Source organism: Macaca nemestrina, chromosome 7, assembly GCF_043159975.1.
Source record: "Macaca nemestrina isolate mMacNem1 chromosome 7, mMacNem.hap1, whole genome shotgun sequence".
NCBI lineage: Eukaryota > Metazoa > Chordata > Mammalia > Primates > Cercopithecidae > Macaca > Macaca nemestrina.
In genome coordinates, this window is record NC_092131.1 from 83,085,574 (window position 1) to 83,110,321 (window position 24,748).

Consider the following 24,748-nt stretch of genomic DNA (forward strand, 5'->3'; position numbering starts at 1 on the left):
AAACTTCATACCTACTTATGGTAGCACTCCAGGAGCCTGCCCTGCCTCCTGGAAGCTGTCAAATTCACTTCCCGGTCTCAAAAATGGGAATACAAACATTTTTCTAAGTTACTGCATAAGTCTTACCCAAACTTAGCAGAGGTCAAAGTCTCCTCCTTTACCGTTCATATTATGACCCTTTTATCTAGGCAGTGGCTTTACTCTGTCCTGACTAAGAGATAGGCTCTCCCTTCAACTGCTCATCTCAGACCAGGCCGGGTAATCAGCCCTACATCACCACTCCCACCTTCAGGAGAGCCACCTCCTGCTGTGTCCATACTGGACCCTAATTCAGAGCAGGAACAACCTGATACTACACAGGAAACTAGTAGCAGCAAGGGGAAAAAAACAAAAAGCACCAAAATACTAGTCTCTGTCCTAATCTTTCTAAACAACGTTTTCATACAGATGCGATTTGAACCATACTAAGAGCCCAGCATTAGATTTATGTTTGGAATTCCAGACCAACAAACACTTACTTGTTTTAGAGATTCAGAGAAAAACATGCTGTGCAAAGAGATGTCAGAATTAAGGATCTTGTTCAAAAATACGATCTGTGCCAGGTATAGTGGCTCCTGCCTGTAATCCCAGCACTTTGGGAGGACAAGGCAGGAGGATCACTTGAGACCAGGAATTCAACACCAGCCTGGGCAACATGGTGAGACCCTGCCTTTACAAAAATGAAGAAAACAATCAGGCGTGGTAGTGTGTGCCTGTAGTCACAGCTACTCAGGAGGCTGAGGCCAGAGGATCCCTTCAGCCCAGGAGTTCCAAGCTGCAGTGAGCTAAGATCACACTACAGCACTCCAGCCTGGGTAACAGAGCAAAACCCCACTTCCACCTCAAAAAAAGGAAGGGGGGTGGGCAAACATTAAAAAAAAAAAAAAAAGTTCTGACTACATACAGAAAGTAAGTCAAAGTAATATAACTGTATATCAAGTTCCAAAAACAAACAACAACATTTTTTTTTTAAGACAGGGTCTCACTCTGTCACCCAGACTGTAGTGCAGTGATGTGATACACGGTTCACTGCAGCCTTGACTTCCTGGGTTCAAGCAAGCCTCCTTCCTGAGTAGCGCATGGTGGTGCATGTGCCCGTAGTCCCAGCTACAATAATGCAATGCTATGCATTATTTTTTATTTAATGTAGAGATGGGGTCTCAGTATGTTGCCCAGGCTGGTGTTGCACTCCTGGGCTCAAGCATTTCTTCCACCTTGGCCTCCCAAAGTGCTGGAATGACAGACATTAGCCACCACACCTGGCCCCAAAAAAATTTTATTGGAAAAATGTCTTCTTAGACCTAGCTAAGCCTTCAAATTAAATATATGTATGTATAAATATATATTTGTCTGTATTTGTGTATCTTGCCTCAGTACTATTGAATGTCAGGTTTAAAGGGGGCCCAAGGATACTGATGCTCAAATGATGATCTACAAGCCCATTAAACCACTATTGATGTTTGCAGGATCTAATTTAAATGAGAGTAAAAGACTGTGTGTGTGTGTGTGTGTGTGTGTGTGTGTGTGTGTGTGTAGCATTGTAAGTTTGTCACTATCCTTACCCGCAAAAGACCTATTCTCTATTGTGTCCTTCTGTTTTTTTGTAAAAATTATCTTTTATGAAATGATAGCTGTAGCAGGAAGTCGTTTTGGTTTTTTGTTGTTGTTTGGCTTGGGTTTTTTTAATTTGACAAAATAAAACATTGAAAACCTGGTAAGTCTGCACATTTTGGGGTGGCATGGGTATTGTACTGATCCTTGAAATTCATACATCTGGGATATATGACCTGGACAACATGTACCAAATCTATCTGATGTTTGAATGCTTCTTAATAACTTTCACCTATTAGTCCTAATTCTAGCTCCTGCACCCACACAGGCTCAACTGTCCCTGTTTCAGATGAAAGTCCTTTCTATAGTTGAAGACAGTGCTTCTGTTCCCCCTAAGATCTTTTTTCCTCCAGAATTAAAAATCTTCTATTGTCTTCAACTCTACTTTTGAGCTAGACCTCAAAGTAGAGCCTGTGAGATAGAAGAAAACCTTGAAAGAAAGAAATATGTATATACCTAAAGAAAGAAACGCCATTTCTTTTATGTTTTATAAATGAGGAAACTGAATCCAAGTGGTTAAGAGACTTAACTAAGATCTAACAGTTTGTTAATGACATTCACTACTCAGCAAATCAAAACATCTTACCCTTGAGAAATGTTTGCATTAAGCAAAGAACAAAAAGACAGTAGCAGATGTATGTAAATTGATTCAACAAATATTTTCAGTGTCTAAACTATGCCATGCATTACGGTAGCTAAAAGGAAACAGGGTCCCTGCTTTTAAGGAGCTTAGAAGCAAGAAATAGTAAATAAAATAGCAAAAATATGAAAAAGTAGCATGACAATAGAAACAACTACTTCACTTGGGGAAGCTGGAAAGGCACAAGAGAGGAAGTGAAATTTAGGTTGGGCAATGAAAGATGAATAGGAATTTTCCAAGGAAGGTTAAGCGTGTTTGGAGGAAGATATAATGAGTTCAATTCCAGAGAGCTGAACTTCAGGTAATTTTGAGGCACCCAGAGGAGATAACCAAGGGGCAATTACACCATGAAAAAAGAAAATTGAAAAAAAAAGAAGGACATATGTGGTACATGCCCACAGAAAGTAGTGCTGAAAGAAAACTTTTTCATCTTTCTACCAGATTGGAAAATGCTTTGTATAAAAGTTTAAGATGAATTTACTTTTAACTATATGGACAAGGAAGGTTTTCTTTTCTGAATCATGATGGAGAAGTACATTTTCATTGATAGCAACAAAATAAGAAAGAGAATAGGAAATACAGCTACCAAGGAGGTGAGTTTCAACATAGTGAGAATAAAGTCACTCAATGTTAAACTTCCTATCTTTAACTTGTAGATACTTGTAGAGGTAGTGTTAGCTTTGAAATTTCTTGAGATTGCCTGCTTAATAAGATTAATTTCATATAAATATGGAAGTTACTCCCTGATACTTGGTAAGCACTTTGAAATTATTTTTATCCCAGTAGAGACAGATAGTTTCATTTGGAGTTCAGGCAGATCAGGCTTACTCTGTAGTGAGAGCAAGTACATACAGTACAACAGGCCGCATTTGCATGAGACAGTTTCGCTATGATCTCTTCAACCACTTGCCCAGTAAGCCTGCCTCCTTCATTCTCCCTCTACCACCCACAGACTTCCACTCCTGGTATCTCATGGAACATAAACATAGACATCTGAAACCTCAGCTTCCAGATACACTTAAACACAATACCGTGCACATAATAGCAGCTTAGTAACTATTCCAAAAACAATAATTACAATTTTTAAAAAATAAATAAATTTGAATCAATAATACCTAGCAACGCTGCCTGCTCACATGCTTAGGATATATGTTTGGAGGTCTCTTAGCAAGCATAGATCTTGGAGAAAACTTCTTGCAGGTACTCCTTCCTTTTTACCCATCTCTTGGAAAGTTTCAACTCGAAATTTTGAATAATATCTTGGATACTCTATTTGGTTGATGTTAACCTCTAATACTACATTTAAACTTACTGAATAAAATGATCACTCTCTGTCCTGGGGCTTCTATTTTGAGTTTTCTCTTGGCACCATTTTAGCATGCACTTAAAAATGGGATTTTTTTTTTTGAGCTTGGATGAGATGCAGAATAATTTTCTGTTATGCATGACTGAGAGGCAGGAACGATATTTCAGAAAAACAAAGCTGTCTCTAAGTGGTTATAAGAATAATTTGAGATAGGACCGCTAGAGAATTTAATTTTAGCAGTACTAATATGTGGAACAAAATACTAAAATGTTGCTTTCATACTTTGTGGTACATTGTTAATCATACATAACAGCTATGATTAATTCAAACTTTGGTTGCATCTGAAGAATTCTCTATTTTCCTGCATTATTCTGTAAATATAAGATGAATAAAAGCATTTCAGTCTGATGTTGTTAATTATCTCACCCCTTAGTCATAGATAAATCCCATGGAAATGTCCTTTGTAAATGGACTCTAATGACGACCCCAGAACATTTAATTTATGCACAAAAGTTGCTATAATTATTTCTCTTGGTAGCTTGTTTTAACACATTGATAGCAAGAAAATCAAGAGCTTCCATTAAAAATATAGAGCTTCAAAATAAAAAACAAAGACTTAGATACAAACTATTCAAGGATATTGTTCTCTTGGGCTGTTGGTCAGCCTCTGTCCAGTTTAAACTGCCTCTCAGCAAAAATGCCAAGATAGTTTCAGAGAATATTACACTCAAAAATATTGCCTCTGTATATATTGGCAGTGAACATTGTCTGGGAAGGAATAATATTATCTCAGAAGGCTACAGAAATTGTTCAGTGAAAAATAATGAAGTAAATTCAATGTGAAAATTCAAAACATTGAAAGTAAAGGCCGACTTTACAAAGGTTTTCAAAGTTAATTTGAAGTTTTCTTTTGAAAATTTTCGACTCCAGCATAGACCCTGCTCCTTAAGGCTTAGTAAAAAAAGGAAAAAAAATTTTCTCCTTTGTAATGAATGCTTCAAAGAAACTTCTGAGCAATAACTTGTGGTACTGTGAGATAATTCATTTTAAAGCTAATTATGAAAGCAAGGCCATCATTTAAAGAAAATCAATGGACAGTTTTCCAACTAATCATGGAACTGATGTATTCCTTGTTCTCTTTCTCTTGACTTCTTTATACCACTAAATACAGTTGAAAACATTTGCCCTTTTTCCTCTGGTCATAGCACTTGCCTTGTTCTTTGCCTTTCTCTCCAACCATGTTCTAGTTCCCTCGTCTCTATGTTACCTTCTGTCCCTCTCTGATCATTAATTCACCATCAAAATCTTAGCCATGTAAAGCAATGGGATTCTCTCTCTCTTTAACTTTATGATTCTCCACATCAAATCTAATCCTGACTGTTTTAGTTCTGGCAAAGGCACATTTATTCTTCCAATCACTAAGAATTACAACCTCAGACAACTGATTATCTCATACTCATGCCCCATATTTAGTTAGACATCAGCCCCTCAGGATGCTTTCATTGTCATGTCACCTGACAATATTCATTTCTGTGCGATGGGATTTTGTAATAAGTGTATATTAATTATTTAAACCCACACACAAAGTACATCTCTTATATGTTCATAGGCAATACAATCCCTATAGATCTATATCTTATATCTATCTCTTTCTTATCTCATTGTTAACCTTTCTATTCATCTTTACTTGATTTTCCAGCTCATTTCACATGTCCTCCATCTCCCACTTCTACCCTGTCCGCGTAAAGTAGACAACTTCACGTCTTACTTGGCTAAGAAATATTGAAGCCTTCCAATGTGGGTTTTCCCCACTTACATTCTTAAAAACCCTCAATATTTTTACAAAATCCTCATTCATTCTTCACTTTCTTCATTTTTCAAGTGGGCTTGGTTCTTTGCCTTTCTATCTGTTCTTGGATCTTGGCCCATCAATCAATTATTCCCTATTCCTCTCTGGCATTTTCTACCTCTTTCCGAAAAAACAACTTCTTCCCTTCTACCTGCAACATTCTCAAGAACTTCATCCAAGAAAACAGGGCCTTCTTTTAACCCTTCTAACCTCTAAAACTACCAGGCCAACTCTCCCTTTCCTTCACACCACTCTTCTTGAGTGGACTCTGCCTCCCCTTCTTAATTTTCCACTGACTTCTCAACCCACTGTATTATTTTCAATCTTGAGCACTTTGCTGAAATAGCAATCTTGAAGATCATCGCTTAATTACTAAAAGCCAAATCCAATAGCGTCATTGCAGTTCTTAGTTTTCTCAGCTTCTCTGATACATATGCCACTGCCAACTGCCTGCTGATTCTCAGAATTCTCTCTTCTGTTTGCCCCTGTGATTCTCCAATCCCCTGAGTCCCTTTCTATTTTCTTCACCCTTATTTGGTTTTGTTTTTGCCATGTCTTCCTCTTTCTATCCTTTAATTACAGATTTCTCCCAATGTTCTATTGTTAACCCTTCCCTTCTCTCTGTATATTATTTTTTAGGTCAATTTTACTGGTTTCCATGTGGCTAGAAAATCTTCCTTTTCTCTTGAAATGCAGACCAGATTTCTAACCGCTACCCAAACAGCTCTATTTGGTGTTTTGCAGGCACCTTCAACTCAACATATACAAAATGTAGCTTACCACTTTCCCTATAAACTTCCCATCCTTGCCTGAGTTTTGTTTTATCAATTTCTTTTAACATTAAAAAAAAATCCAATAGAATTATTCTATTTACTGTCCCCAAACACAGCTCAACCATTACTTCCTAGATATTTTAAGTTATCCTCATTAATGGAATTACTTTCTTCTCTCTTTCTAGCCATCCAAATACTACATAACTTTTCAAATTTAGGTGTTGAGTCTCTATTGTTCCATGGTCTGACCACTTCTCTCTTCTGACTCCTGCATCACTGATGGTCCCTTTCTTTGATTCACATTTAACAGATTGTTATTTATGACTCATTTATTTTTTTATCATATTTTCATTTGATGTATTAATATGTCTACAACTTATTTACTAAATTTGATTGTAATTCTTTTTCAAAAGCATCGCTCATAGATTATATTTCCTCAGTCTACCTCTCTCATTCATGTATTCAAAGCATGTTTGTGAGGTATGTGTTTGTCTTGGTCTATTCAGGCTGCTATGACAAAATACCATAAATCAGGTGACTTATCATAACAGAAATTTCTTTCTCACACATCTGGAGGCTGGGAAGTCCAAGATCAAAGCACTGGAAGATTTGGTGTCTGATGAGGGTCCACTTCCTGGTTCATAGATGGCCATCTTTTCACTGTAACCTCACATGGCAGAAGGGGCAATGCAGCTCTCTGTTTTGTTTTGTTTTTTTTAATAAAGGCACTAATTCCATTTATGAGGTCTCTATCCTTATCACCTAATCACCTCTGAAAGGCCCCAACTTCTAATACTATCACATTGGGTGTTAGGATATCAACCTATGACTATTGGAGACACACAAATATTCAGTCCATAGCAATACTATATGACAAACACAGTGTTAGACTCTGGGAAAAGATATATATATATATATAATGTTCCTATCCATGGAGGAATTTACATCTAGTAAAAGTGTCAGAAGTAAAAACAAATAGGTACAGCAATGTTATAAGTGTTTAGTTAGAGATATATATGGTAGGCTTTGGGCACACAAGAAAGTAATGACTTAAGGGAATTAAAATTTGTCCCAAAAGATGCCACTTGGGTTTATTTTTAAAGGAGGAATAATATTTAAGATGGTAGACAATGATGGAAGGGATTCCAGGCAGAGCAAAGATAAGGACTCTAAAAAATGCACAATTAATTTTCAGAACACACGTAATCACACATAGGAATATTAGGATAGTGACAGGAATTTGGAAAGACAAGAATCACAAAAGGCTTTAAATGTCAAGCTAAGGGTTTTTATTCTATCTTGGGGACAATGGGAAGCCATGGGAGGCAGATTTTAAAATATAACCTTTTCATTTAAGTCATACATACAGAAAGGTGCAGAAACCATAAGTTTACAGTTCAACGAATTTTCACAAAGCAAACACACCTGTACAAACAACACATAAATTAGGAAAGAAAATACTACCGGAACCAGTGGAAAGATTTTAAGCAATGGAAACATATTATCAGACTTGCATTTTGAAAGATCTTTCTGGTGCAGTGGGGAAGGAAACTGTTGGCAGGGAAATCATTTCAGTTGTAAAGGCAAAAAATCACAAAGGCCTTAAAGTAGTGGAATTGTGAATAGAGAGAAAGGATTATGTTTAAGAAATATTTAGGGCTGGATGCAGCGGCTCACATCTGTAATCCCAGCACTCTGGGAGGCCGAAATGTGCAGATGGCTTGAGCTCAGGAGTTGGACGCCAGCCTGGTCAACATGGCGAAACTCTGAATCTACTAAAAACACAAAGATTAGCTGGCTGTGGTGGTGCATGCCTGTCATCCCAGCTACTCAGGAGGCTGAGGCACAAGAATCGCTTGAACCAAGGAGGCGGAGGTTGCAGTGAGCTGAGATCATGCCAGTCTGCACTCCATTCTGGGTGACAGAGTGAGACTCTGAAAAAGAAAAGGAAGAAAGAAGGAAGGGAGAAAGGAAGGAAGGAAGGAAGGAAGGAAGGAAGGAAGGAAGGAAGGAAGGAAGGAAGGAAGGAAGGAAGGAAGGAAGGAAGGAAGGAAGGGGAGAGAGAGAAAGAAAGAGAAAGAAAGAAAGAAAGAAAGAAAGAAAGAAAGAAAGAAAGAAAGAAAGAAAGAAAGAAAGAAAGAAAGAAAGAAAGAAAGAAAGAAAGAAAGAGTGAGAGAGAGAGAAAGAAAGAGAGAGAGAAAGAAAGAAAAAATGATTTAGGAGGCAAAATTAAGAGACTTTTTAATAAATCAATGCGTGAATTGATGGAGAAGTTGGAATTGTGGAATCTAAGACATGCAACTGGATTAATGATGATGGTGGGTAGTTTGCAAAGACAACCACAACAACCCCTCCCATTCAAGAGTGGATATTATTTTGTAATTGATTTTGCCACTTCTCCTGTCAAAAGGTAGAATCTATTTCCTTTGGGATTTGCTTTGACCAATAGAATTTGGCAGAAGAACATTGTGTGACTTCTGAGGACAGATTTCAAAGGGCCTAGCAGCTCCTCCTTTTGTCTTCATGGATACTGCCCAGAGTCTGCCATTGATAGATACTAGTCTAACATTCTAGAAAATAGCAGGAAATATGGTATGAGGGCCATTAGGTGGGCTGGGGTAGGGGTAGGAGAAGACATGCTAGCCAATAGCCAGAGCTAACTGTAAAACAAATGCATGATGCCATCTTGGACCTTCCATCCCAGATGACTTTCTAGCTTAATGCATGAGTAATCCCAGGGAAAATAATATACCAGAACTGCCAGCTAACCAATGGAATCATGAGAAAGAATGATTTGTTGTTATCTGGGGTGATGTGTTGTGTAGCAATAGATAACTAAAATAAATATTGGCACTTGGAAGTAGAATAGAGTGATACCATAACAAAAACCTAAAAGATATAGCATTTATTTGGTGACTGGCAGCTGGTGGACGCTGGAAGGCAGTGAGGAGAATGTCAGTGAAAGCCGTGAGGCATTGTTATTAGAAGCAGGAATAGGGTGACTTGCATTATGAAATGGTGGAACAACTAGCAAATATATCACTTGTGGTAACTTATTATAGAACATATATAATTTGTCTGTCAAGAGTTTGGATTTCCAGGCAGAACATTGAACTTACCAAGTGGCTTTTTTACCTGGGTATGATAAAGAATTGCAAAATAAAGATGAACTAAAAAGGAAATTGTTCCATTTACCAGTATAATTTACAGGAAATATAGATAGGTCAGGATTTGTTAAGTTGGAAAATAAAACTGTTTCTCATCACCCCTCTCTTCAAAAAGCAACAGATTTTCAAAGTCAGAAATGGTCACAAGGTAAAGATCAAACCAAGAATATGGTTTATTATAAGATCCCTTGTTAACACCGCTGAAAGATTTTAAATAGTGACTAGTAGATACATTCAGCTGGGAAAAGAAATCTTCCAAGAACCTAAAGTTACCACCCTACAGCAGCCTTACAAATAGCTCAAGGTAGAGAGAAAGGTCTGTCTCAAAAAGAATTATGGATGTGACTGACTTGTGGGGTACAGAATGAATCCAATCAGATTTATAGGAAACTCACAATGTTTTAAGAAAATTATATCACCTTGGACTAAAAGGTCCAAAGGTCATTCAAGATGAAAAGAGAGCTCTAGGCCCTAATTTCCTATTGGCAAGAAGCAGACTGAGAAAGCTACTCAGATGCAAACATGGTTCACTTCCTAAAGAAAAACAAGAAACCAGAATATGAAGCAAGATCCCTGAGTGTAGAGCCAAGAGACTAGGGGAACAATTGGTGAGGGAACCACTGAGAAAGCAGAATATACTCTAATTAAAGAAAACTGGAGAAACTGGTGACATGTACCTGGCTACAGCATTGCTACAGTCTAGTTGCTGGTCTTCCTCCTTTTGAATGGGAGCATCTATTGGAATGATCTGTTTGGGTGTGTGAAGTGCAGATAGCTGGGTCTTTTAAATTCACAGATCTCTGGAACAGGATCCACACCCAGGACAAGATTGAATGTACAGGAAATTTATTTAGGGAAGTGCCTGTGAGAGAATATAGTAAGGAATCCTATAAAGGCCAGGATGCATGAGTCTGCAATGCCATTCTGACCCCAAGTGAAGGAGAGAAGGAAGGAAAGGTAGATGGAAGCATCTTAGACTGCTGTGTGTTGTAAGGAGTGTTTGGCAAGGTCACCGGAAGAGACTATACCAACATCACTTATCACAGTAGTCCCTCATCTCTAAAAATTAGACTTCCATTGTGTCCCTTCTGTACCTTGTCTTTGTCTAGGAGCAGCCCACTGGAGGTTGGCCACAGTGCAAATATAGGAAGGATTGTGAAGCACAGCAGCCAGCTGTGCATAAATCAATTACGCTCCCTACTGTCACTGATCTGAGAGATGCCTTCACTTAGCCACCACAAACCACCACCTGACAATTCCCAAACCCTAATATCCAGGCCCAGCTTCTGTTTAAGAATTCGAATCATAATTTTTATTGTCACCAATTCTGTTCAGCCAAGGCCCCAAGCACCTCATTAATAAGTCATTATTGAGTCCCTGTTATACACCAGACATTGTATTATTCTGAAGAAGTTCATAGACTGAACAGAGAGATAAATATGTAATAAATAATTACAAATCATGTGTTCTTTCAACAAGTATTGACTGTGAACCTATTATATACCAGGCAATGGTAGAAGTGTTAGAGATATAACAGTAAATAAAACATGACAATGTGCCCTACTAGGATGACTGGTGCCAGCTGGATAAGTCAAATAAATAGCCACATAATTATCATACAATGTAGTATGTGAGTTAGAAAAGACATTCTCTATAGCTTAAAGGACACATAGGAGCTGGAGCTATTCATGTGAAAAAGGGGAAAGGCAGGGTTTCCCAGATTCTCAGAACAGCATAGGCAATGACATGTAACAACATAGTTTGTGAAAAACTACCTGATCTTAGTTGTTGCAACTGGCAATTTAGTAATTGAAGTGAAAAATAACAAGTCCTGAAGTTGAATGTTTGCCTAATGAATGAACAGTTATGAAAGGAGAAAGAGGTGTGGAAAAGATGAGAAGGATATTTGAGGATATTGTGAGGATTTGGTGAAAGATTGGATTTGGGGTGGCAGAAAAAAAGACTTGGTGAAAGATTGGATTTGGGGTGAATCCTCTCAGTCTCAATACATCCAACACTTGTCTCACTTCTTGTATTTCATCTCTTTCTTACTCCACCATTCACAAAGGTGCTCTAGTTGGAAACCACAGAGCTTGGTATGCATGCCGTAAATGCATATTGAGTAAATTAATTACTATGAGTCAAAAACATGACTGATGCCATTTCCTGTATTATTGGGGTTCTTATCTTCAACCACAAAATCCATTCTGGCTAATTTAAGCAGAAAAATGATTTATTAAAGGGTATTAAATAGCTCACAGAAAAAGGAGGGAGCTGGAGAAACAGATTGGAAGTTGAGCTTTTAGGAATAATGCGTAAAACCAAACGGCAGAACACTGCTGAGAGGAAGTGGTGCCACCACCTCCAGTGCTAAGAACTAAGCACTAGGAACTTGACGGAAATGGCTGCTGCAGATGGCACCACTGCCACTCTTCATCACGTATTTGGCCTCCCAACACCACACTGCTGCCACCCACAGCAGCAACAACAAAGTCTTACGTGAAGCCTGTTTCCTTAGGCATCAGGTCTTGTATGGGCTTGTCTGATTGGTGGAGCCTGAGTCACTTGCCTGAATCTCAGCTTCATGGGAGACTGAAGAATTTGAGTTTTATCTTCAAAGTCAGAACACCTATGTGGAGAAAGTTGAATTCAATGTAAGAAATTCCCAAATATAAAACGTATTCAAGCCATGATGGGCAGTCATGCAGATAATGTGCATAACTTCACTCACCTTGTGATTTTTATCTAACAATTAACTTAAATGCCTGTTTAGAAAAGGCTCCAAGCAAACCATCCAAAATTAAAAAGGAATAGTCCCCGTCTTAAAGTACACACTTCAGAAGTTAAAACCCCTTTAAAAACTTTGACTGTTCCCTGCTGCAAACAAAGACAGTGTGTCACAAGTTTTGATTGCAACTAATGTGTGACACTGTTTTAAATAAATGGTTAGGCCTATGTTCCTCAAAACACATCCTCTTTCTCCAAGTGTACAAAGTTGGCTGACAATTTCTTCCATTTAGTGGGTTCCATTATTTATCTTGGATGGAATAACAGTCTATTTTCTTCTTTCTTCTTCAAATTGAACAGTTTGGGAGTGCTGTGTATCATTCTGTCAGCTACCACTGCTAGTTCTTGAATAAAATTTGCTCAAATGTTTTATAGTCTAATCCAGTGCTTCCAGTAGAACTGTCTGTGATAATAGAACTGTTGTATATCTGTGGTGTCTGATCAGAAACCACTGCTGCATGAAACTATGGAGCCCTTGAAATGTGGCTACTGCCAAGGTGAGATTGAATTATTCATTTAAAATTTTAATTTAACTGTAATTTATCTAAACTGAAATAAATTGTCACATATGGCTGGTGTCTAGTTAATTAGACAATGTAGGTCTAAAGCTTAAATATTCAAAAAATAGTTCTAGATTCTTCAACTTCCAGCATTCTTTCCTTTATCTCTCTTCATCTAAAATATTACTATCTTTAAGATCTGGGATTGGGTCATTCTCCCTTTCTTTAAAGTTCATTGACAGTCCTGGCATAGAGTTACATAAGCATCTCCTTTATTGGAATCAATCAGAACTGGACGAAATCCAATGACAAAATCAAGGTGACCTAGACAACTGGCTACAAGTTTCCTTGATCCATCCCTATCTCACTAGAAGAAAAATTCAGTGATTAATAGTGAAGTGAATTATACAAAAAAATTTAGGCCAGGTTATATACATATCCATTTTAACAATAGAGGGCTAGACAATTCATATTAATTACACATACACTTTAAAGTCTAGTCACAGAAAAAAAAATGGCCACAATGCTAGTAACGCAAATATGCATCACTACAACTGTAGGATTAATTGTATGATATTAAATGAAAATAAATGCATAATGATGAAATTAAAGCAATCACAATTTAGGTTTTTTAAAAAAGACAGTAGTGATGAAAACCTCACCAAAGTAAGTCAACACTGATAAGGCACCTAGAAAGCAACTCTCACTCACATGCAAGCTCTGTGGGAACCTGCTTCCCAGCCAAACGAGATGTGGCAGCCTGAATTCTTAGCAGTACCTAGATTCGATTTTAGCTTATAAATACAAAATTTTAGAACTCATTTGAGAGAGCAGTTAAATTGAATGCAAATTTACATCCACATAAGTTGTGCATCACTCACCTGGAAAACCTGAAGGAAGGACATGCTTTGCTTTAGATTGATTCACAGCCCCAACCAAGGACTCCCACACCTTAAGAACCTGTGCACCAGAGAGGATCTTAATTGAATTTGGACTCTGCCATTGTGTTCTCCTCTTTTGGGCCATAGTCTCCAGAATATAAATAGATAAACAAGTAGCTCAGATAAGCAAGGGTCAGATACATGATATGTAACTGGATTGGACATTAAAATGCATCCTTATCTACACTGAGATCAGTTTTCTCACTCTTCTAAGATGTAATCTTCTCCACCGTGAAAGACATCTTGATCACTGCAAATGAAATCAGGGAGGAAACAAAGTAGAGGAAATTGGATAACTTAGAGGGGTCTGCAAAAGTGTCATTCAGAGAACGGACAAAGACATTAAATGGACAAAGACATTAAAGCAATGTGACCTCTCCCAAATATACTTAAGTCCAGCTCTGTTCCGTGCCATTCTTGAAGAAAGTGAAATCTCCCAGACAGAAAATCATTTACTCATTTATTCATTCAACAATATGTATTGGGGCCCTGCTTAACAGCCTCATCCTGGGTACATAAACACAAAGAAGCATAAACACTGTTCCTACCTTCCAGGGATTACAAGCTACTCACTGACACTAATTTACCAGGCTCATTCTCAGCCTGAAGTGACAAAATTCAGTTCATCTTAGCATTAGGTGACACTCACTTTTTTAAAGGATGGCACATCACATCTAAATGTTACAGAAGTTCTAATTCATTTAACTATTTTTATATTATTACAGTACTGAATAGGAACAAAATAAGGAATCACTTATTCATAGCAATAATCACAGCATTATGATAATCAATTGGATAAAATGGTAATATTTCTATGATGAAAGATAAATATACAAAAGTCATCCCTGAACATCTAGAAAATTCAGAAGTCATATGGAAGTCAAACATCAGATTCTTTATTTTTGAAGAGTAATATGAAATCCAATGTATTGAGAATAGTTTCACAACCAGGGACAAAGATAATCTTTAGAAAAAGAGAACATTAAACTAGTTTTAATATTTCTGTATGTAAAATACAGTGTTCAATGTGAAGCATAAATGAAAGTTTAGCCCTCCTCAATCTAACCTCCTTCCATCAATTCAATAGTATGGACTACTTGCAGGCATTTTTACTCAGCAGGTCCTTCCACTACCTGGAGGTAGAGAGGAGTAAACCAATAAATTAATGCTGTTTCACATTATCTTTGTGAAAATCCTTAGAAGGTTTTCTGTGACACGTTCATGACAGATTTCCAAACATAAAAATATGGATAGCTGCCTGTCCAAAGAGACCACTCCTTATACATTTTCATATACTGTAACCTCCAGTTTAGGAAGCAGACACAAGCAAATCTTTTCAGCTCCTCTTCCATATAGATTCATATTCTACAGCACTAATCTCCAAAGCAATGTGCACATACCCCCTGCAGGATACAAGATAATTCATCGAAATTCTAAGAAGAAAAGCTGGAACATTTGCTAGCATGTATATAAAAAAATAAGAAATAGATTAAGGTGGCTACATACAACAGCCCTCGCGTGGTCAACATGTCAGGTGGTCACACATGTGCACAACACAAGAGGTCTCCAGAAGGAAGCAGAGGAGTTCCATGACCCTGAGTGACCAGTATTGGCAACCCCACCCAATCTTTGCCTCTAGCATACTGCAGTAAATTGTTCTTTGCATGCACTTTGTTAAGTGTATTTAAAAATTATTTTGTCTATATTAGTAGAATCCCAGGCACCAGAGTCTAGCTGTCAAAAGCAGAGCTGTTAAAGCCAAAATGGCTAGGTCCAAATCTGCATGATTTTGAATAAATTTGTTGTTATTTAACTTCTCTCTGTCTTACCTATCTCATCTGTAAAATGGGAATAAAACCTAACTCATAATGTCATTATGAAATTAAATTAGTTAATATTTGCAATAAAGTGCAAATAGTAAGCACCATGTAAATCTATGTTAAATAAATATGTGCTCATGAGATGAGGAGTATGCCTGAAAATATCTTGCACTGCAAAGAGATTCGATGATTAGCTTGTGGCAAAATATTTCAAACTCTTGTCAAATTAAAGATGAATTATACTTTATTCTTCATTAGTAGAATTCCAGGCATCAGAGTCTAGTTGTCAAAAGCAGAGTTGCTAAAGCCAAAAGGCATGTACTCCAAATTTGCTGATCTTTTCTGTGATAAGTGGCTGTTAATATTGAACATTCTAGCAGATATTTAAAAAAGAAAAGAAAGTTGGCTGATATTTTCTGTGATGTCAAATGCCTCCTACAGATATTTTATACACACTAATATGTCGTGTCAAGGTAAGGGTGATATTTGAGCAATGAGTAAGAAAGTAACTGCTTCTTTTTGAGTGGTATGAAAGCAGTACATTGAAAATGAGTGGTTAGAAAGCATGTTTCTATCATTGTGTGATTTTTTTTTGTAAAATGATATGTGTCATCCATTAGCACTTTTATTTCTACACACAGAAAAACTCGAAAACAGAAGCTTGTAATTTGCTTTGTAAAAATCCAAAGAGTTTCACTGGAGTTTGGAATTGTTTGAAAAATTTTAAATGCAACAACATCCCATTTGTACTTTATATTTTTATTTATTTTTTAAAGTGGGGCTTATTTTATCTTTGTCACATTCTTTATAGATTTTCCTTTTGTGTTGTATGCTCATGTTGTATTAGTCAAGAAGAAACATCTATATAATTTATAAATAAGTAAATAAGGGCTATATAATGAAAATATATTTTTAATAATGTGGGCGCATGATTAAAAAAAAAAAAAAAAGACCACCATTCTACTATCTGGAAATAGTAATCACTGAATGCCTTCTATGTGCCAGTAACTTATCATACATGATTTTATTTAATCCTCACAATAACTCTAAGAGATAGGCACTCATATTATTTCTATTTTACAGAATAGGAGATTAAGGTTAAAAAGGTGTTAAATCATTTCCCCAGAGCCACAGAGCATGTAAGTGATTGAATCAGGTTTGGAACACAGATCTATTTGGCTCCAAGGGCATGATCTTGGCCATGCTTAATGGTCAATTTCCTAAATACAGAACAGAGGGACTGTGGCAGTATTGCATGGCAAAATAACTTGAATAACAGCAGAAAATTCAGATTGCTTAATTTATAGTAAAGACATTTAACTGTACTTTGGTTACATATGCGCAGCCTTCAACTTTCAAATGGTTTGTACTCTAAACTTGGAAATCCCTTGTTAGAAATGTAAAATGCATTTTATTCTAGCAACAAGATTAAATATAGTGGCTGAATTTCTGGATTATACAGAATCCTATTTTTACCATAATATATCTGAATTATTAGACATTAGCAATGAAAAATATTAGAAAACTGAACTTCTGCAATGTCAATAATTTAACACATACACAGAATCAGAACATTGCTACTTAAGGAAAAACATGTTTTAAAGTACTATGATAATGTATAGGGTAATTTTGTGCATGATTTCAAAGGAATAATTTCTAATTTTCATGGACTGTAGAAGTTAATGGCATTAGTTCTTCACAATGCCTAATTTAACATCAAAGTATATAAATTTAATTTTCTTGATAGAGGTGAATAATTTGTGTTCTTTTACTTTTATCAGAATTAAGGCTGTCTTTTGAGCAAATGGAAAAATGGGAAAGTGAGCAGACAGGGGTTGAGACTTTGGTTTTCCTGAGGTAATTAGGGAAAGTTAGAAGAAAAAGAGGAAAAAAAATGAGATTAATGTATGTGTATACTTGTGAGAAAATAAAAAAAAAAAACACTGTCTTTAGTAAAATTGGCTGACACTTGGGATGTAGCAAATCAACTGGAGCATGGCCCATGCTTATTCAAGCCCATTCACGTGGTTCTGCTAGGTGCCCAGCATATTGTGTATCGTAATATTGGTTAATGCGTCTGGATGATATAGTACCCCTTCTCCCAAGGTTGCCAGACCCTCGGCTCTGTTGGTCCAGGGCAGTTTGGTTGATGGTGGTAGTGGGACTGGGACGAATGGGCAATGGGTGTCTGTGATGAATGGATGTCATCTAATGTCTCTAATGCCAGAAGAACGGCCTCAAGGTGACTTCGATTGCAGTGAATAAACCAATGCCCAAATTATGTGTCCAGGATTTTAAATTCAGGAAACACTTAAGATGAAGCATAATTTTTTCAATGAATTAAATGAGCAACCACCACTAAAAGAAATATTTTACAAGGCATCCTTTGAAATCTCCCAGTATTTCTCTAATTCACAAGAGGAAAAACACTAGAATTGGAACGGTTTTTGAAGACCAGGTCATTCTCCTTATCTTTAAGAGATTTATTTTCTGTGTCAGCTTTCCCAGATTGCTGAACTTAGAAATATACTGTCTACCTCCATTTTTTTACAATATACTTTAAAATTCATTGTAATTTAACTTCTTGACCCATGCCCTCTGTAACCTTAAGATAGGGTATAAGTTGATATGACTTACCCCCTTCCTTCTTGAAACTCTTTTCTTCTACTTAACTCTTCTTACTCTCCTACTGTGTAAAATGCTCCAATTTCTGTCTCTCTCTATGACTTTATATTTACTACACTTCTAAATTTAAGTGTCCCTTGACATTCTTTCAGCTCTATTTTGCTTCCTTACACTCTTCCATGGGGTGTCATCCACACACTACTTGAGCAATTACTATCATTGAATAACTCCCTGCTGTACATCTCTATGTACCCCACATTTATATATCTTGACCTCTAAAGTCTCATTACTTTCCATCAGCATCTGAGAGTAAATCAACTTGCTAAATTCAGTAGATTCTATTTCATCAATGATTTTCCCATTCAGTCTTTCTATACAGTCATACTGTCACCTCAACAATTTGGAGGCAATAAGTACATCCACCTTGGGCTGTCAAATAGCAACCCAAATACTCCCTGCTTCCAGCTTTCCTCTGTGGATTCCTTTTGCTCAAGTAACCTTCCGCAAGCATTTTCTGAACATATAGTGTCCTTGCTCAAAAACATTTGACAGCTAACAGAAGATTATATACATACACGTAAAACGTATATACATATCTATATATGTGTGTGTTTTATATTATACAGGTATACAGAAATTAGTTTCAATGACTTTTGGTACGCCATTCTCTCCACAATATGGCCACAGCCGATGAATATAATGGGGCAGTTTAGCATACTAGTTAAGTGCTTGGGCTCTGAAGCCTGACTCTCTGGGTTTGAAACCCACCTCTACCGATCAGTAACTACGACAGACAGAATTCTAACATGGCCCTAAGAGTCCTGGCTCCTGGTGCACACACACCTTTTTCCAGTTATCCAGCCAAACAATAATCTAGGCACTGCCTGTGAAGGGATTTTGTAGAAGCATTAAGGTCCCAACTCACTTACCTTAGGATAGGGAGACCATCCGGGTGGGCCTCATGTAGTCAGATAAGGCTTTTAAAGACTGAGAGTCTCCTCTAGTGACTAGCACACAGGCAAGTCAGAGATTCAAAGCATCAAAAGGATTCAACGCGCTAATGCTGATTACTTGAAGATGGAGAAGGCCACACGGCGAGGCATATGGGCTGCCTCTGAGGACTGAGAGCGGCCCAGCTGACAGCCAGCAAGGAAATGAGGACCTCAGACTTATAGCTGCAAATAAATGAATTCCGCCAACAATAAGAATGAGTCTGAAAGCTGATTTCCACCCCCAGACTCCAGATGAGAGCTCAGCCTGCCTGATACTGTGGTTTTAGCCATGTGATACCCTGAGAACCCAGCAGTACTGTGCTGGAACTCCGACCCACAGAACTGGGGGCTAACAGATGGGTGCTGTTTTAAGCCACTAAATGTGTGGCAAATGGCTACACAGAAATAGAAAACTAACACAATCTTCATGACATGGCAGCTATCTCCCCCCAGAGTGAGCAATCCAACAGAGCAAGGAGGTAACCGCAATGCTTTTTCATAGAAAAACAATGCCAGAGTCTGCTTGTTAGAAGTCAACAAGTCACTAAGCTCAGCTGACATGCAATGAGAGAGAAATAAGGCACCATCCCTTAAAAGAAAGAGTATCACATAACCTATAGACATATTTTTAAATTACTGTAATAAGCCAGGCATAGTGGCTCTTGCCTGTAATCACAGTACTTTGGGAAGCTGAGGTGGAAGCATAGCTTGAGCCTGGAAGGTCAAGTTTGCATTGAGCCGAATTTGTGCCACTGCACTCCAGCCTGAACGAGAGAGGGAGACCCTGTCTCAAAAAAAAAAAAAAAAAAAAGGAAAGAAAAAAGAAAAGAAAACCTACCATAATAATAGTAATCATTAACGCTTTCTTATTTTTACTATTGCTAGGTAATAGCTTATTTAACCCCAAAAACAACCTTCTAAAGTAGGTAGTATTTTTACATACCTTTTATAGGTGAGGAAAGTGAAGCACAGAGCAAATTAAGTAATTTGCTCAAGATCATGACTGGCAGCTGGCTGTGCTAAATGCCAGTCCCCAAATCTTAACTCTGAAGCCTGAGCTCCTACGCACTATGTTAATTTTAGTTATACATTTGAAAATATGCTTCATAATAAAATTGGTGAGCAAAATAATAAAATATTGGGCAATGAAAATGAAAACAATAATTGAGTGAACTCATAATTAGTTCAATGACCATTTTCAGAGATGACCAGTTAATGACAAATTCAAAGTTGACCTGGAGTCAGGCTGTGTGACTCATGCCTGTAATCCCAAAGCTTTGGAAAGCCAAGTCAGGACCCTCTTTTGAGGCCAGGAGTTCAAGACCAGCCTAGCGAGACCTTATTTCTACAAAATAGCAAATAAAAAAAACTTGGGTGGGCACGGTGGCACTCTTGAGCCCAGAAATTCAAGGTTACAGTGAGCAATAATCCAGGCACTCCAGCCTGGATGACACAGCAAGACTCTGTCTCTTTAAAAAAAAAAAAAAGTGTACCTGGAAGGAAACATCCAGTAGTTTGTTTAGAATTCTATCAGCTATATTTTTTTCTAAAACAGTTTGTTAATGCCTTGAATATCAACATCAATGGCATGCTTACCAAATTAATGAATGCCAAGAAGATAGTAGAGTAGTTAATATACCAGCTGACAGAATCAAGATCCTAAACATTCTCACAGTATATAATTATGGGTCAAATCTAACACAATGAAATTTTAAATGATAAATTTAGAAATTCAGCACTTGAGTACTGACTTGATGAGAAATAACTTGATATGCACTTACAAAAAAACCATTTCAGGCAGGTGTTAGTTGACTCTAAATTCAATATATGTCAACTCAGTGATGTACCTGCCAGAAGTTTGACTACAACCTTAGGTTGTGTTAGAAGCAGAAGTGATGTTGCTCAGAATAGACCTACAAAAATAAATTCAGCACCGCAAAGGGATGCAGGCTGCACGTGGTGGTTCATGCTTGTAACGCACTTTGAGAGGCTGAGGTGGGCAGATCACTTGAGCCCAGGAGTTTGAGACCAGCTTGGCCAATGTAGAGAGACCCCACCTCTACAAAAAAAGCAAAAATTAGCTGAGTGTGGTGGCACATGCCTCTAGTCCCAGCGACTTGGGAGGCTGAGGTGGGAGGATATCTTGAACCCAGGAGTCAGAGATTGAAGTGAGCCCAGATCACACCACTTCACTCCAGCCTGGGTAACAGAGCAGGACTATGTCTCAAAATAAAACACAAAAAGAGAAAAGGGATGAAGGAATGTACAGAGAACAGATTCACTAGAATTGCAGGAGTCTTAAAAACCACGCCTCCCAGCACTTTGGGAGGCCGAGACGGGCGGATCACGAGGTCAGGAGATCGAGACCATCCTGGCTAACACGGTGAAACCCCGTCTCTACTACAAAATACAGAAAACTAGCCGGGCAAGGTGGCCAGCGCCTGTAGTCCCAGCTACTCGGGAGGCTGAGGCAGGAGAATGGCGTAAACCCGTGAGGCGGAGCTTGCAGCGAGCTGAGATCCGGCCACAGCACCCCAGCACCCCAGCCTGGGTGACAGAGCGAGACTCCGTCTCAAAAAAAAAAAAAAAAAACAACAAAAAACAGCATTCCAAAGGATAAACAATTGAAGGACTCAGGAATATCTAATTTGGAAAAGAGAAGAAAGAAAGGAGACTATATTTCCTGACTCAAATACTAGAAGAACCGATACAAAAAAAAAAAAAAATTCATTTTATTTTGTGTGGTTTCAGAAAGTAGAACTAAAATAAATGGCTAGTTCTGAGGAGGCAGGTTTTTGATCCATATAAGAACTCTGACAATTTCAGTCACCCAACAGCAATCCAGGCTTCCTGAGACGACGGTGATTTCTGAGTCACCAGAGGATTTCCAAGGGCAGCTGAATGGCCACTTGTCAGACCTTGTAGGGAAGATCAATTTTGCAGGTGGATAGTTGGAATAAATTACTTCATCATATTCGAACTCTAAATGTCTTCAATCCTATGCTATGATTCATTGATACTTCTTCAACCTTAACTTTCTCTGTTTGGCCTACTAAACCATGCCTGTCAGCAAAGCATGGATAGTTTGTATCCTCTGTAATTACCTTTCATTTCTTGGCTCTACACCTTTTCTTATCTTCCTTTCACCTGGACTGACCTTTGCCATCTTATGAGATTGGCAAAACCATAGCCATCCTTAAAGATCAAGCACAAAGCTATCTTATCCCTGATACTTTGTCCTTTGTCTAATAATTGATCTAATTATCCTCTTCACTCTTTTAGTACTATGTTCATCTCTCTAGTTCAGCTTTATGATATTCTGTCTGGTATTATACATTTTTATAGCTGTTTTTATTCGCTATAGAATCGAAAGCTACTTGAAGGCAAGGACCATAGATTGCTCATTTCAGCATTCATGCGCAATTTTTAATACAACTGCCTATGACTGCCCTAACAATAAATACTTACTAAATAGGATTTGACACAGTTGCTGCATAAACTCAACAGTGAGATTGGAAGGACAATTTAAATGTATTTTCTGATTACATGAACTTCTGAAGCAGAAACCTATGCCTCTCTTTCATTGACCCTACTACTAGTTCCTTTTCTTTTTTCTGCCTATTTTTTTGTGGGGCTAATATATATATTATTACCATTTTACTTATCTTAAAGTGTACAATAGAGTAGCATTTAGTATAACTGTTGTTGCTATGTAGTTCCTTTTTGATCATCCAAAAAGAAGACCACATACCCAATAAACAATAACTCCTTATTCTTCCTCTCCCCAGCCCCTGGAACTACTAATCTGCTTTCTGTCTCAATTCTCCTAGTCTTTTGAGTTCTGACACAGTCTTGTGCCAACTGGTTGGTTATTCAGTAAATATCTGTAGAGCTGAACTTGAATAAAAAGGCGCTCTCAGAAAATACACATGATGAAAGAGATATAAAAAGACCAAGATGGATCTACTGCTTGAAGAGCAAATTATTTTAAAACAATATCATTTCTAAGCTTAATGTTATATAGAAAAATGTGATTTCCAATTTGCAGTCAAATACTTTGAAATATACATTTTTTATGTAAATCTAAAGAAACCACAAATAAAAAAGTGGCTGTGCAAAAATATATTTGAAGGAAGCCTCTTAAAGTCTAATTTTGTAGTCAGAACTTCCTAATTTCCGTTACAATATATGTGAACAGTTGAGATAACAAAGAGACATCATAGGAATTACTCTTGAAGAACTCTTAGATTTTTCATAAATTCTTCACCACAATAGCTTATTTTGTAATATTCAAAATACTATTGTATCTGACCTTGCCCTCTTAAAATTAAACCATTTAGTAAAGAAGGATTTCCTTTTCATGTATTTGTGTGATTTTTGGAAGTTAGAGAATTCACAGGGGTAAGTTTCCCAAACCAGCCATCACATCTAAGCAACAACCCCGTTTAAAATTCTGGCACTGGTTTGTTGTCTCATTTATTAATGGTCACAAAAGACTGAGTTCGGCTCATGAAAATATTCCTTCACGTTAATTTTCTCTTCCGCCATGATAGCATCTATACCTTTGTAATTTTATTATATGTTTTATTTCTGCCACCGGAAGATCTACAGCTTCATGCCTCAGTTTCTGCACCTAATACATTAGTTCAATAGATTCTGTTACTTAGAGGAGTTGCACATGTTTTGTTCAGTACTAAGAGCTCTCTAAAGTGGGTTTACCAAAGTATAATGATGTGCAAGTGACAATTTAAGTAAATTAAATTCAGTGACATTAAACTAACCATAAAACTCCCAATGTGTACAAAATGACTCATTTTCAATAAGCCCTATTTAGTCTCATGAAATTGTAAAGGGTTATGATTTTGTTAGATATTATTTCAAACAACGTTGAGACCAAAATTAAGAGGATTCTTTCAAAGAAAAAAGGCTGCTTGGCTGTCGCAGTTACTGTCCCAGTTATTTTTACTTATTCTATCCCATTCAAGACATTTCTTGGCAGGGCATGGTGGCTCAAACCTATAATTCTAGCACTTTGGGAGACCAAAGCCGGTGGATCACTTGAGGTCAGGAGTTCAAGACCAGCCTGGTCAACGTGGTGAAACCCCGTCTCTACTAAAAATACAAAAATTAGCCGGGCGTGATGGCGAGCACCTGTAATCCCAGCTACTCGGGAGTCTGAGGCACAAGAATCACTTGAACCTGAGAGGCAGAGATTGCAGTGAGCCGAGATCCTGCCACTGCATTTCAGCCTGGGTGACAGAGAGACTCTGTCTCAAAAAACAAACAAACAAACAAACAAAAGACATTCCTTAAGTCATATTTGTTTCTTTGTATATCACAGGAAAAATGTAATGAGGGAATTTTTTGATTGCTCTAAATGGAAGAAGAGACAGATATACAAAAGAAAGCAGGCTATGTGTGGTAGCTTATGCTTGCAATCCCAGCACTTTGGCAGGCCAAGGTGGGTGGATTGCTTGAGTTCAGAAGTTGGAGACCAGCCTGGGCAACATGGCAAAACACCATCTCTACAGAAAAACAGAAAAATTACCCAGGTGTGGTGGTGCTCACCTGTAGTCCCAGCTACTCAGGAGGCTGAAGTGGGAGGATCACTTAAGCCTGGGAGGTGGAGGTTGCAGCAAGCCAAGATCACACCACTGTACTCCAGCCTGGACAACAGAGTGAGACCCTGTCTCAAAAA